Source organism: Bactrocera oleae, chromosome 2 (assembly GCF_042242935.1).
Source record: "Bactrocera oleae isolate idBacOlea1 chromosome 2, idBacOlea1, whole genome shotgun sequence".
Lineage (NCBI taxonomy): Eukaryota > Metazoa > Arthropoda > Insecta > Diptera > Tephritidae > Bactrocera > Bactrocera oleae.
This window is the reverse complement of record NC_091536.1, coordinates 44,928,781-44,944,398: the sequence shown is the minus strand read 5'-3', so window position 1 is coordinate 44,944,398 and position 15,618 is coordinate 44,928,781. Positions and strand designations below refer to the sequence as shown.

The following is a 15,618-nucleotide window of genomic DNA, read 5'->3' as shown; positions in this document are numbered from 1 at the left end:
TGTTGCCTTAAGCAAGAACTCGTGTCTAATTTCGTGAAGATACCTCGTCAAATAAATTTTCCATGCAAGCACTTTACTCCGATCGTTCAGTTAATATGGCAGCTACATGTCATAGTCATCCGATCTATACAATTTCTTCGGCGATTAGATTATTGCCTTAAATAATAATCCATGCCGAATTTCGTGAAGATTCCTCGTCAAATGAAAGAGTTTTCCACGCAAGCACTTGATTCCGATTGTTCAGTTTGTATGGCAGCTATTAGCTATAGTCACCCGATCTGAATAATTTCCTCGGAGATTAAATTGTTGCCCTAAATAATAATCCACGCCAAATTTCGTGAAGATTCCTCGCCAAATGAAAGAGTTGTCCATACAAGCACTTGTTTGCGATTGTTCAGTTTGTATGGCAGCTATACGCTATAGTGATCCGATCTATACAATTTCTTCGGGGATTGGATTTTTGCCTCAAATAATAATCCGTGCCAAATTTCGTGAAGATACCTTGACAAATGAATGAGTTCCCATACAAACACTTGATTCCGATTGTTCAGTTTGTATAGCAGCTATATGCTATAGTGGTCCGAAATAGGTCGTCCGACATCGGTCGTCCGACAAATAAGCAGCTTCTTTGGGAGAAAAGGACAGGTGCAAAATTTCAGATCGATAGCTTAAAAACTGAGGGACTAGTTTGTATATATACAGACAGACGGACAGACAGACAGACGGACATGGCTAAATCAACTCAGCTCATCATGCTCATCATTTATATATATATTTTATAGGGTCTCCGACGTTTCCTTTTGGGTGTTACAAACTTCGTGGCAAACTTAATATACCCTGTTCAGGGTATAAAAATTTTCCATGCAAGCACTTTACTCCGATCGTTCAGTTAATATGGCAGCTATATGCTATAGTCATCCGCTCTATACAATTTCTTCGGAGATTAGATTAATGTTAATAATAATACATGCCATATTTCTTGAAGATACCTAGTCAAATGAAAGAGTTTTCCAGACAAGCACTTCATTCCGATTGTTCAGTTTGTATGGCAGCTATATGCTATAGTCATCCGCTCTATACAATTTCTTCGGAGATTAGATTAATGCCCTAAATAATAGTCCATGCCAAATTTCGTGAAGATACCTCGTCAAATGAAAGAGTTTCCCATACAAACACTTGATTCCGATTGTTCAGCTTGTATGGGAACTATATGCTATAGTCATTCGATCTGAATAATTTCTTCGGAGATTACATTGTTGTCTCAAATAATAATACACGCCAAATTTCATGAAGATACCTCGTCAAATGAAAGAGTTTTCCATACAACCACTTCATTCCGATTGTTCAGTTTGTATGGCAGCTATATGCTATAGTCATTCGCTCTATACAATTTCTTCGGAGATTAGATTAATGCCTTAAATAATAATCCATGCCAAATTTCGTGAAGATACCTCGTCAAACGAAAGAGTTTCCCATACAAACACTTGATTCCGATTGTTCAGTTTGTATGGCAGCTATATGCTATAGTCATCCGCTCTATACAATTTCTTCGGAGATTAGATTAATGCCTTAAGTAATAATACATGCCAAATTTCGTGAAGATACCTCGTCAAATGAAAGAGTTTTCCATATAAGCACTTCATTCCGATTGTTCAGTTTGTATGGCAGCTATATGCTACAGTCATCCGCTCTATACAATTTCTTCGGAGATTAGATTAATGCCTTAAATAATAATCCATGCTAAATTTCGTGAAGATACCTCGTCAAATGAAAGAGTTTCCCATACAAACACTTGATTCCGATTGTTCAGCTTGTATGGGAACTATATGCTATAGTCATTCGATCTGAATAATTTCTTCGGAGATTACATTGTTGTCTCAAATAATAATACACGCCAAATTTCATGAAGATACCTAGTCAAATGAAAGAGTTTTCCATACAACCACTTGATTACGATTGTTCAGTTTGTATGGCAGCTATATGCTATAGTGGTCCGATATCGGCCGTTCCTACAAATGAGCTGCTTCTTTATTAGAAAAGGACAGGTGCAAATTTCAGATCGATAGCATAAAAACTGAGGGACTAGTTTATATATATACAGACAGACGGACATCAACTTAGCTCATCAAGCTGATCGTTTATGTATATATTTTATAGGGTCTCCGACGTTTCTTTCTGGGTGTTACAAACTTCGTGGCAAACTTAATATACCCTGTTCAGGGTATAATTAACAAAATCAATGCAAATGCGTCAAATATTGCATGTGCTTTAAGAGCTGTTTCTTCATATTGCAGTAGCTATTTTCTGCTAGTAGAAATTTTACTAGCAGCTCTCTCAGCTTTTTACGATCTCAACTTGTGCTCTCTTCTGCTAGTTTCTGTTAGTTTTTTGGGTTAAGAAACGCTTTTCCAGCAAAAGCTTTGCTACTAATAGCTATCAGATAAGGAATAAACTCTATTTTCAAAAATTCCAGCATATCGAGCGTATGCTTCCTTAACTATACAAAAGTTTGTAACGCCCAAAAGCTAATGTCAAAACACCGAGTACGAGGTGGGTTCAAAAGCAAAGATGAATTTTGAATGTTTTTGTACTTATTTATTCATCAGTATACATTTTGTCCCCTTCAAAGTAATCCCTCTCGGATATAATACACTTGTGCCAACGCTTTTTCCAATCCTCGAAGCACTTCTGAAATGCGCTTTTTGTATGGCCATCAGTTCTTTCTTCGATTCTGACTTGATCTCATCAATTGCAAAACGCTATCCTTTCGTTGGTTTCTTCAGTTTTGGGACTAGGAAAAAGTCGAAGGGAGCCAAATCTGGTAAATAAGATGGTTGAGGCATGATTAAGGTTTTGTTTTTGGACAAAAAATCATGATTAAGTGTGAGCTGGTGCGTTATCGTGATGCAGAATCCCCGATTTGTTTTTCCACAGTTCCGATCGTTTGAGCCGTATTGCTGCATTATATTCTTTGTAGTATTCTTTATTAACTGAACAACCTTTTGGCAGGAATGGAATTTAACACATATTCAAGATTCCAAAATCGGAGAGCACACATAAACGTGACTAACCTTTTCTGTTGTCAAAAGCAAACTATTAATCGAAATTTGCTCTTAATGCAAGCACATGATAAACATATGTGTCCGATTATGACATAAACCAAATATACAATACATACAATGTACACATAAAATTAACCTTTTCCTTTGGACACACTTTGTATATCATACATTTTTCTATATCGAAAACATTATACCAAATAATAATTTTGTAAAGAGCGATTTCTGCTATCGCTTTTGTAATTGGAGTACTATACCTTACGCATGACACCTGCCGCAGAAATGCCAGGATATGGTGTTGACCCCAATGTCACTATTTCCCACATCAAAATTCCAAAGCTCCATGTATCAGATTTTACGGAAAAAATGTTGTCATAAAGGGATTCCATGGCCATCCTTCTGTGAAATAATTTTGGTAACGGTTTAATACGAATTTGGTACGCCTTTGCGCCATTTATGTAAAATATTTGTTTATTCCCATATCGATTAGACCAGAGTAGATAATTTTTGGAAGCAAAAAGATAAAAATAACAAAAATGAAAAGAGATTGTATTATTCTGGTAAACTTTCTCAGAAAATGAAAACAAAGTATTGAAACATGCTTTTTATTACAGCTGCTAGTACGAAATAACAGGTCAATGAAATAAACAAAGCAACAGTCTTTTATGCATTTTCTGCGACAATTTAGCATATAGTATAAGTATTTTTGTATATATAGTATAAGTATTTTTTATCCCATCAGCATTTTCGATTGCCATTTAGTTTTTTTTAAATATTTAGTCAAAATAAGGAGAAGAATTAAATAAAAAGAATAAATAAATTGAATTTGAGAGATAGGAAGGTAAGTCTATACCAAATTTAGTAAAAGGAAGAATTCTTTGTACAAGGTAATATTGGTTATTTGAATTTTTCACTTAAATTTTTAGGTTATGTGAAAAATGTGTTATTACAAAAATTGTAGATCATTCATTTCATCATCTACAACTTTGTCATTTAACTATTTTCTAAAGGTCTCGTAGTTTTGCCGAAAATTGAGATAAATCGTTCTTAACTCTTAAAAACTCAACCACGTTTCTCCCTTTCCTATTCCTGAACTCAGATCGCTCGTAAATTATTTTTAATTTTTAGTTATTTTAGCTTGCTTTTCTAATGGGTTTCAACCTACTATGAATTTTTATTTCACATTTACCATTGAACTAATTAATATGAATTCAACACTCATTATTCGACTAAACCGTGAATGGATTACCAATCATTATTGCTATCATATTAATTAATATACCATACTTAGATCATAACTCACTTGTTTTATTAATAATCATCTAAATATAAAATTACTCATCTACAGAAACAAAAATTTCAACAGCTAAGATTTAAAGTTACTTAATAATAAATTGTTACGATTTTATTTATTAAGAGAAAGCAATAGTCTTTTTTATTTTAAAAAGTGAGTCATGAGTAAATCAAATGCGTAGGAATGAGAACTAAATTTTAGTTCAAAATTTTATCAGGGTTCCATATCACAGAGTATAAGTCTCACCCAAGTCGTAACAAGGGTTTTAGTAATATACTGATCTCTAAATTCTTTAAACCAGGGTTTAACAAAACTTAGAACACTCTTTGCTTTCAAAACGATGGTATCAATAATTAAGACTAAAATTAAGCTTCCGTATTAACTTCCATATCAACTTCCAAATCAACAAAGTTAAAAACTTTTTTATTACATAGGGAGAGCGGTGCACAGATCTTCGGGAAAAGCAGATCGCCTTGCATTTCCTTGTTTGCAACAGACACCTTTCATCAGTAGACCTCGGAATTTGCATTTTTTTCACATGAGACTCAAATTTTGTATTTAGACGTTAATTATTAAATATATCACATATAACAGAACGCATATCGAAAATATGCAAAATGTACCCAAAAAATATGGAAGAAATATGCTATCAAGTTTCATCGAAAAATTAAATTCTTCGTGTTAACTATATAAAAGAATGTTTTTCTTGCATTAATGACAATCATTATTAATTTAACATAAAAAAATCAAAAAAATTACACCAAGTTCTTTCAGAAAGAGCTAATTAATTCAATAAATTTGCCAAACCAATTCAATTCAATAAATATCAGTGGACGAAACAACGCACAAAACTAGGCGATATGTCGCAAATTTGATTGTCAGAACATTGAGCGAGAATTAATCTTCATGCTCTTTTATATTGTCATGTAAACAGGTGGTAGAAGTAAATAATGCAACTGTTTCGCGATTGGTCAACGACTGTGACAAATATTAGGGCCAAACGGGAATGAATCAAAGGTGTTGTTGCTTTTAACGGATGCTGCGGCATATATGATCAAAGCAGATGGAAATTGAAAAGTTTTTTATCCGAATCTCATACACATAAATTGTTTGGCGCACGGTTTAAATTTAATAGCTGAAAAAGTTAGAACATCTTGTCGTTAGCTCGTTCAATAAAAAATACTTTGGTAAAAGCTCCGCTCAGAGTACACCGCTACAACAAAAAAACAAATTAAAGAATTACCCCCAGAACCGATCATAACAAGATGAGGTACCTAGGTTGAAGGCGGCATCTTGGACGGAATAACAGAGGTAAGATATCAAAAAACGTTTTAAAAAAATGGGTCATCGGTCAATTTACTAATTTCAAAAATCATATATTTTAACAAGCGTTTTCTGTCTGTGGTGTAGGATTCACTCACTTTTGGTTCTCCTTGATAAAATGGACATTCGATAATCCATTAATTTTGGACAACAACGATATGCATGTACTTAAGTTTTGTAAATAAAACAAGTAAAAAAGGGCTAAGTTAAGGTGTAACCAAACATTTTATGTTTTTGCAAATAATCAGAGAAAAATTGGTTTTTGCCTAACGATGCATCTCTGTGCCTAAAATGGATAAAATCGGTCGAAAATTTGCCTTAGCCTCCGAATACCGTATATAAGGATTTTCAAACATTTAGTTGACTTTACTCCCTGTATATTGTTTATGGTTTGTGACGTACCTTAATAAAAGTCAGAGAGCGTCTGTTTCTATTAATAATATATAGTAATGCCAAAAATAGATCAAATCGGGTCAATACTAAACCTATCTCATATATACCTACTACAAGATTTTCAAACTTCCGGATGTATAATACTACATATAATAATTTCCGTTATTCTAACAAACCTTATTATATTAATAGCTTAGCGCTGAACATGAATGGAGTTGGTCTAGACTTTGGTCTTAATTTCATATCCCTAATATCTTCACTTCCGTTGGGATAAGAAGATACCCATTGAAGAAGGCTTCGAAGAAGTCGATAGTTTTACTTTATCGAAAGCTTTGTTAAAGTCAGTGTATATAATATCCGCATGCTAATATTCCCAAAAACCGAATGGTACACGGTTCACTAATTCAAGCAAATTTGTTAGAGTAGATTACCTTTACGAAATTCATGCTGAAAACAGGAAACTAATGAATCAATCGAAAAAATTATTTGTGTGAATGAAAAAATTTGACACGTTAAGTTTTCTTGTGACATCAAAACATATATTTTTATAAAGAGTATAAACTTCAGCTAAATATAGAGAAATTATAGAAATTAACCTTTGACATTACTCAGGTGTACTCGAGAACATATTTCTAAGCAACTTTATAAACAAATAACTCACACCCTGACCGACAGATTAAGCATACGGTTTGTTAGAATAACGAAAATCATTATACATATGTGATATAATATAACTTCATTTATTTTCGGCATTGAACTATTGTACAATATATTCAATATTATACCCTCAGTTAATTTTTCGTAGATATCTTACATATTGATATTTACTGTATAAAGCCAATCGGAAGTTTAAAAATCTTCTATAAGGTTTCCAATTTTACAGTAAGGTACCTCACATACCATCACCAATCCATAGGGAGTAAAAAGAAAAAGATTCTATCCATTTTAGGCACAAGGAAACAATGTTATTACAAAAACACGCGCACTCAATTTTATTATAATACTCACTTATTGGCCAATATATGCAGTATAAAGTAAGCCGGAAGCTCGAAAATCTTGGAGGCTAAGGGAAGTTTTGATCCTATTCAATTCCATTTTTGATATAAATACATTAAGAGCAGAAATTTTACGGAAATTGTAAATATAACGAAACATTTTTAATCGTCATCAATATTTATTTTGTGGCTTTCAAAATATACTCTTTCTGAAGCGATACACATATGCTACCTCTTTTACCAATCATCGAAACATGCCATGTAGGCGCCGTCCGGGATCGCCTTCAGTTCCCTCATCGATATTCTTACAGGCCTCAATCGAGACGAAAGGGTGTGGTAACTTGAGTTTTGGAAACAAAAAAAAAGTTGTATGCGGACAAATTCGGTGAGTACGGTGGTTGATCGATGGTATTGAACGAGGTTTTGGTCTTAAAATCGTTCGCCTTTTTGCAAAAAATTCAGCTCCTCTGGAACAAACCGAGCATTAGCGAGTCTCATTGAGCTTCACGGTACTATCTCTCTTACACTCGCGTGACGATTTGCGAGCACGATTTCCTTTACTTTTTTGTTGTTATCGTCAGTGGGAAGGACGACCGGAACGAGGCATGTTTTCGACGGTTTCTCGACCATCCCTTAGGGCTTTGTACCAGTCGTAGACTTAGGTTTTCGATTGAATAAATTCACCAAGAGCCTTTTCTAACAGGCGAAATAACGTGCCGTGATTGGTTTAGTGGCTTCAAAGACGGCAATTTTGATATCAGCGACGATCCGTGTGAAGGAAGGTCAAAAACCTTCGAAGACGGTGAAGAGCTTGCTTGAACATTGATTATCACCCGCCAAGTCATTTTAAAGCGACAACACGCGCTGAAGAAAAAAACAAATAAAAAGTGATTATACATGACAACGCTCGGCCTCACTTTGCCCAACCCGTTAAAACCTATCTGAAAACGCTTAAATCGAAAGTAGTACCCCACCCGCAATATTCCTCAGATATTGCACCGTCTGGTGATTTCACTTATTTTTTCACCTTGGGTGCGGTGTTATACTCACTTGCACTATTGCACTACTTTTAGTCAAAAAAATTTTTAATTAATTTTTAAACTCTTTACTTAATTTCACGTTAATATATATTTTGAAAATACTTTATAATATAACAAGTGCACTTATATTTTTTTGTAAATAATTTATAATATAACAAGTTCACTTTCACTTTTTTTTATGCGACGAAAACCACTCTGCAGGAACGTTTTAATGTCGATACTTATAGGTCACGGATGAAATTGAAACGAGAGACCATCCCGGTCTGACTGGTCTCTTTTGATCACTCGGGTGGTGGAAAAGACGGTGATTGAAGTGTGGGTGTATAGTGTGGTTGGTTAATTGTAAATATATTATTGTGTTGGTAAGTGATATGGTGTGTTGTAGGTGGTGTATGATGTTGCATTGTGTTATGTTGTGTTGTATGATGTTGTACGTTGGGTTCTGTGCTTAGTTGCAAAATGTCGCGGGATTAGTCGCATGAACATCCCGGACCCCCTAGGCGAATTAATTTCCTAGAAGTCTCTGCAACTGTTGCAGAGTGCCCACTTCGGCGTTCAATCCGGGTGCCCTTTGTCGCTGGTTGTGATGATCATAGGGTGATGGAGGTGGACGCGAGCGTGCCCCTCTGGATGGCTTCGGGCGATATACTCTTTGGCGTTGGACGGGATTCCCTTGTTGTCTGTGCCGGTGACTGGCCTGCCTTGTGACCGGATTTGCTCGTCGTGGGAATCGATGGAACAATGTGTAATGCAGTTGTTGGCAATCTTGACACGATCCGTCGGTTATACAGTCAAAGGTGGAGGGACTATCTGCTAAGCAAATCATACAATGGCCGTGGGCTCTGGCGATCTGTTGACGTTGAGCAGACTTCATGCTCTTGAAGATGGTGCACCTCTGGTCGATGGCATAGACTGCACCGTGGAGGCAGATGCTCCTCAAACTGCTCCTCGTTTGCATCTCTGCCTGCTGCTGCAGATGATTTGCTGGGCGGACTCGTCGCGCTTTGCATCCTTGGTGCTGCGATAGGTGGAGCTGGTGCCCTAGGTTAAGCAATTACGGACCTCACAGTCTCTTGATTGTTGTGGATATCGTCTACGTCCAGTTTCTATTGGATAGGAATATATTATTGTAAAATATGGTTTGGCTCATAATTTTAATAATAATAATAATAATAATAAACCAACGATTACCCTCCTCCTTAGCCATATTCCAATATAGGTCTAACCAAAGTTGTATAAAGTGTTTTAGTAATATACGGATCTCTAAATTCTTTAGACCAACGTTTAACAAAACTGAGGACAGCTTTTGCTTTCAAGACCATGGTATCAATATGAATACTGAAATTAAGCAAATCTTGAATCATGATATTTGTTGGTTGGTTTGCAAAATAGATATATATAAATATAGTTAGTATACCATTTTGTGTTCGTACATTTCCTATTCTTATGTGAGCATCTCGTCCCCGATGGACCTTTTCAATGCATCCTAGTCGCCATTCGGGTGATGACGCATTCCTTCTGGATCGATTTCCACCGATGTCTCTTATGAAGATCTTTAAGGTAATATTTCTTTCATCTATGGCTGAATTCATGATGAAGTATCTTAATTTTTTCCCATCGGTCTATTAAATTGAGTGAATCTCCTTCTGCCTCAGGTATGTCCAAGAGTAAGAGCTGTGAAATCGGAGGGATCTTGCGAGAGTGGTGAGATGGGTATTGAATTTAGTACGGCTTTTATACGAGCAAGTAGTGTGGTGAATTCCCGCCGTTTTCCTTAAATGGGACTTAAAGCTTTTTACAGATGATTCCCAGAGTCCGCCCATGTATTGAGAACAAGAGGGTATTAATTGCCAATCGATTTCTTGTGGTGCATATTTTTTAACAATTTCTGGGGAGACTTCTTTAGTAAATTTTACAAATTCTTTCTTTGTGGCTCTTTGAGCTCCGATAAAGTGTTTTCCATTGTCGCTCATAATTTTTGATGGAAATCCGCGTCTTCCGACAAAGCGTGCAAATGCTGCGAGAAAACCTGCAGTAGACAGATCCGAACATAGCTCGAGGTGTACTGCCTTTGTCATGAAGCAAACAAAGACAGCCACATACCCTTTTTAAAATGAGGAACACCTTAACATAGAGGCCTTTATCTAAAGGAAAGAGCAAAATTGCAGCGTTCAGGTGGCAAAGCTGCAATGGTCTGCGTTGTTTACACATAAAAATCGTTCTTTTAATTTGTGGTTTTAGGCGCGGTATATAAAATTCAAGTCGGACCATATATTGCACCAAGCGATGCTCACCATGTAACGTAAGTTGTAAGTATCATCTTCATCAGGAGTGATATGAAAATTTTCAGTTCTCCGAATTTCAGGAGCTATTATATTGCGAGCGGGAGACTTTGTCCAGACTTCTTGTGATTCTGTTAACCACGTAGGACGTTCCACCCGAGTGTAGTGCTTGTGAGATGAAGTGGTCTACAGCTCTTGTCCCTAGATCCGCTAGATTATCTGCACTTGCAATACGTTGCCATTGTGCTGGGCCAACTAAGTCTAATATTTGAGATATACGGTTAGATACATAAGTCTTCCAGGTATATGGTGGTTTTTCTAACCATGCTAAAACTATTTCTGAGTCTGACCAAAGGTACATTTTGTGTTTGCTTAATTTGAGATGGGTTTGGACAACTGAAACAAGTTTTGCTAACAGAAGAGCACCATTCAGTTCGAGTCGTGGCACGCTTAGCGTCTTCAGGTTAGCAACTTTGGCTTTGGCTACCAAAAGACATGAAGATATTTTGTTATCATATTCAGTGCGTACGTAACCTCTTGCACAATAGGCCTTTTCAGAGGCATCACAGAAGCCATGTTATTCTATATTATAGTCAGGTTCGAAATTTACCAATTGAGGAATTCGAATTTCCGAGATGGTATATAGATTGAACTCACTTTGTTAAACGTATGGGTTTTACTTGCTCATCCCATTCAGTGCCATCTTGCCATAGTTCTTGAATGAAAATTGTTGCTTGAATCATTATTGGCGAAAGCCATCCTGCGGGGTCGAAAAGTTTTGTCCCCGAGGAAAGTTTTTGACGTTTGGTTATAGCGGATATTGCAGATATCGAACCAATTGTGTATGAGAATTGATGTGTTATCGCATTCCTTTGAATCCCGAGAGTTTTTGTAGTACTGGCCTTTTCAAATTTAAGGAAGTTTGTATCTAATAAGTCTCTTCCTTTTTATGTTTTTTATAATCTCAGGACAATTTGATGTAATTTTCTTTAGGGGAACCCGGCTGAATTCAGTGCTTCGATCCCTTGAGATAGTGATTCGCACGCTAATGAGAGACTGTGGCTACCTGATAGAATATCGTCAACGTATGTTTGCTTTTGTACTACAGAAGTTGCTAAAGGCAAATTTGTTTGACAAGTTTTTGCCACTTCATGTAATGTCCTAATGTCTAAATGGGGTGCACAATTGATGCCAAAGGTAACTGTTTTAAGTTTGTAGTCGCTGATTGGACTATTACTTGATTTTCGGAAGACTATACCCTGGAAATCTTGGTCCTCCTTATGTACTAAAATTTGCCTATACATATTTTCTACATCTCCATTTAAAACATATTTAAACATGTGCCAATTTAGTATTAGCAGTATGAGATGAGATTGTAATGTTGGCCCCGTGTATAGTACATCATTAAGTAATTTCCCTGAGCTCGTACACTTTGAAGCATTAAAAACAACTCGTACTTTTGTTGTGATTTTATCTGGTTTTATTACCTTGCTATGTGGAAGATAAAAAGATAAATAACTACCTTTAGATATTTTTTTTTATATGGTACAGCTTCTTCCATATGATTGAGGTCAATATATTCATCCATCACGTTATCATATGCTGATTTAAGCTCGCTTTTCTTTATCAAGCTTTTTTCCAAGCTTAGGAATTGCTGGACTGCTGATATTCTAGAGCAGCCTAGAGTTATAGTTTCTTCTGGAAAGGTGGGCTTGAATGGAAGTCGCAGGACATAACGACCATGTTCGTTTCTTGTTGTTGTGGACTTGTAATAGGCTTCGCATGCCAGGTCTTCTTCTGAAGGTTGTGTGATCTGGGGTAATTCTTCTTCTTCCCAGAATTTTTTGAGTTGATTATTTAAATATTCCTTTGAAATATTTTCAACTTGAGTTTTGGAGAAATAAATTTTTTCTGTGACATGGCCTCTTAATATCCATCCAAAGATTGTGTTTTGTTCTAACAATTTATTAGAGATTTTCTCTATACCTTCGAAAATTATTTGAGGTACTAAGTCGCTGCCCAATAATAAATATGTCGATTTATAAAGAGGTATGGCAGTTGGGACCTGCTAATTTGAGATATGGGAATTTTTCCCACTGCTTTTTATTTACTTCATAGCGTGGAAGCAAATTAGTGCGCTACGGTAGAACAACGGCTTGTGCATCTATTCGTATATCCGAGTTTGGAGAGACTATGGTGATTGGGCAAACTTTATTTAAATTTTGTATAATTCTTCCGCCCATTTCCGAAATTTGAAAACTGGAATTTTTGATTGGCAACTTTAGCCGATTCTGAGCTTTTGATGATATAAAGGCTCTCCTACCTTGATCTATGAATGCTCTTTATTTGAATAAATCTCCTTTATGGTCTATAGAAATGACTGCTGCAGGTATACGAATTTTGCCTTCATTCTCTGAATGAAGCGCTTGAATTTTTGCTGCTTTTGAGCAACATGGGTGTTCCTCTTTATTTTCATTATTCGGGATTTCGGATTATGGGATTTGGTTGTCACGACTAGGCCCGTGGTTTTATGTATATGTATATGTATTCAGTACACACAACTGGCTTTCACAGTCTTTTGTCCCATGAGAATTGGACAGACAGTTGATGCAAAGTTTATGTTGTCGGACAAGATTGTTTCTATCTGAAACGGCCTTTTTTTAAAATATTTCGCAAAATCTTATTGTTTATTATGTCCTCCTTTACAGATTTCACATAATGATTGCAAATGGTTTGTTTGATTTGACACGAATGTTTATGTTTGAGTCATTTTGATGACCTTTGGCTTAACTACCTTTTTGTCTACTCGTCTCGCTCAGCTATTCGTACTGAGTTGTTAAAAATTCTTTCATTTTATGCCATTTTGGTGATTTCTCTCTTGCCACTAGTGATTGCTCCCATCGTAGGAAAGCTGCGCAAATATTTACTAGGATAGGGTCCCACCATTCTGTGGATACATTTTGTGTTTCTAACACAGATAAGCCATTAGTCACTGTCGAGTATAGTTTTTGAAATTGTTGGCTGGTTTCTTGCCGAATTTTTGGTAAATTTCGTAAAATAGTTACTTAGTTATCTACCAATACTCTTTCGTTTTCCTATTTTTCGTTCAGTGCATCTCAAGCCAAATTAAAATTTTCGTCATTTAAAGCGAAACGCTTGACAATACTTCCTGCTTCCCCTTTTGTTTTGTACCTGAGATGGTACAGCTTTTGTGCTCGTGAAAGTTTAGGATGGTTGATATACACGGCAGTTGACATGTCCCGGAAGGACGGCCATTGATCATAACCTCCATAAAAAACTTCAGTATCACAAGCTGGTACTTTTAAAAATATACCTGTATTTAGGTTTTCTTTTGGATTTGTAACTACTCTCGGAAGAGGAGTAGCTCTACATATCCTTAATAAATTTATTTAGTCTAATATTACCTTCGTAGTTTCGTACTGATCAAGGCAGTTTTCATATTTGGCTGATGCCGAAGTTTTAATGTTTTCTGGTAGTTCAGCGTCGTCAGTATCTAGTATTGTATCGTACGCTGCCAGAACGCGTGGCCCTATATTATCTATGCTTTGAATTTTTAAATTTAGAACTGATACTGTATTGTCGTTAATAGGAGAAGCCAAAAACCGTGTGCAGTATCTAATAAAACTGTCACTTTCAGTTATGAACCTTGACAGTGAATTGTCTTTGGTTCGTTTTTGCTTTGCACCCTGCGTGTAGCTTCTGCGAGTGGGCCTTGTGCTTTATCATCATCACCCATTTTGGGAATTTCTAATGATAGAGGTGTTCGTGGTTTAACCTCTTTTGATTTATCAGATTGGATTTATAATGTTTTGAATTAAATTGAAAGCTATTAGCTAGCTGTTAAGATAGTTTTGTTTTAAATTTAATAAAAGAAAATTGCTATAAAAATTTTAGTTTGCTACCCAAAGCTGTAGTTAAAAAAAATATTTTTTTTTGCTGTAATATTTTTCGATTGTAATATTAGTAGTCTGTTGATATTTTTTTTGATCGGACAAGTCAATTTAGATTTTAATAAAATACATACCTGTATGTATGTTAATTTTAATTTTCATGTTTGGTTATGATTATCCGTTTTGAACTTATACCTTTTAGTTATATATATATATGTAAAGTTTCGCTGAGAGTGCCTGGTATTATTAGTATATATATGTATATAAATATAATATTTGTGACTATATAATTTTATATGTATATTTTTAAGAGAATATATAAGAGAAATGAGAAAAGCAAAAAGGTTGGGTTGCGGTATATATTTATCGCGGGAAATGTGCCAATGTTTAAGGAAATATTTATATACATAAATGCCGATAATTTTATTGCTTTTTTTTTCTTTTCTTTATGCCTTTGCTTATCCCTATGTTCTGAGCGATCCTGCTTGTTGCTTTATGAGCCCAAGGGGTATCTCTGGAAAGTTTACAAGTCGATGAACTTGACTTATAAAATTGTTTTTGTATTTTGTCTTGTGGTGTGTTTGGAGACACGAATTAAACAGGCAGGTATTTGCATAACAGTACGTTTTTTTTGGAACTTTTAGAATTAGTTAATTTATGCATGTGAGTAAAAACACGTCAAGTGGACCCCCCATTTTCCACTTGATCATCGAATTTGAATGTGAGTATTTTTTCGTAAAGTAGTCATCATGAGCAAGTAATCTCCCGCTCAGTTTTTTTTAACTTTAATTTTAACAACAATTTTTTTTTAATTGAAAATTTTTACTACTTTTAGTTAAAAAATTAATAACTAGAAAACTATTGGTGATTTTTTAATGAAACTTTCAGGACTTATAGTTCAAAACTTGTACTTTGAGAAAATATGTATAAACTTGAATAATTTTTTTTTCAAATTGTTAATTAACTTTTAAGTTAGGAAATTAAAATTTTAACAACTTCTCTCTCAAAAAATTAAAAAAAATTTTTTTAGTACTTTGCAATAAACATTAAAGTAACGAAATCCGCAAAAAATTATGACTGATAGCGATTAGATTAAGCAAAAAAAGTTTTTATGACGGGCGGTCAGCGCTGCCGGTATAGCGCTGCCGTTATAGCAGTTCGGCAACGCGACACTTAGAGTGTGTTGTATATTTCATTTGTATGTTGGGATGATGGTCTCACATTTTGCTTGCAGTGAATTAGCATGAATGTGGTAGATCAATATGCATAAAACCTACCCGTTTAATAGTTTCAAAGAAATACTTAAGACGGGAATTCCCTA

General features: G+C 35.4%; 1 protein-coding gene and 2 long non-coding RNA genes across 5 annotated transcripts in view; 1 reads left to right on the top strand and 2 right to left on the bottom strand.

Annotated features, from left to right (window-relative positions):
* LOC118681060 (uncharacterized) overlaps nt 1–15,618 on the top strand; it is a 449,031-nt gene that overhangs the window by 305,280 nt on the left and 128,133 nt on the right. The gene's annotated exons all lie outside the window — the stretch shown is intronic.
* The window catches only part of LOC118683637 (uncharacterized), a 66,714-nt gene that overhangs the window by 2,867 nt on the left and 48,229 nt on the right, over nt 1–15,618 (bottom strand). For both annotated transcript variants that reach the window (XR_011398019.1, XR_011398018.1), the window contains one exon: nt 3,317–3,502. This is a non-coding gene — a long non-coding RNA (uncharacterized lncRNA). The remainder of the gene's footprint in view (nt 1–3,316; nt 3,503–15,618) is intronic.
* Nucleotides 8,172–14,208, bottom strand: LOC138858977 (uncharacterized). The gene is made up of 3 exons (XR_011398015.1): nt 9,522–14,208; nt 9,296–9,442; nt 8,172–9,210 (listed from the first exon to the last, which is right to left on the bottom strand). It is a non-coding gene; the product is annotated as an uncharacterized lncRNA (long non-coding RNA).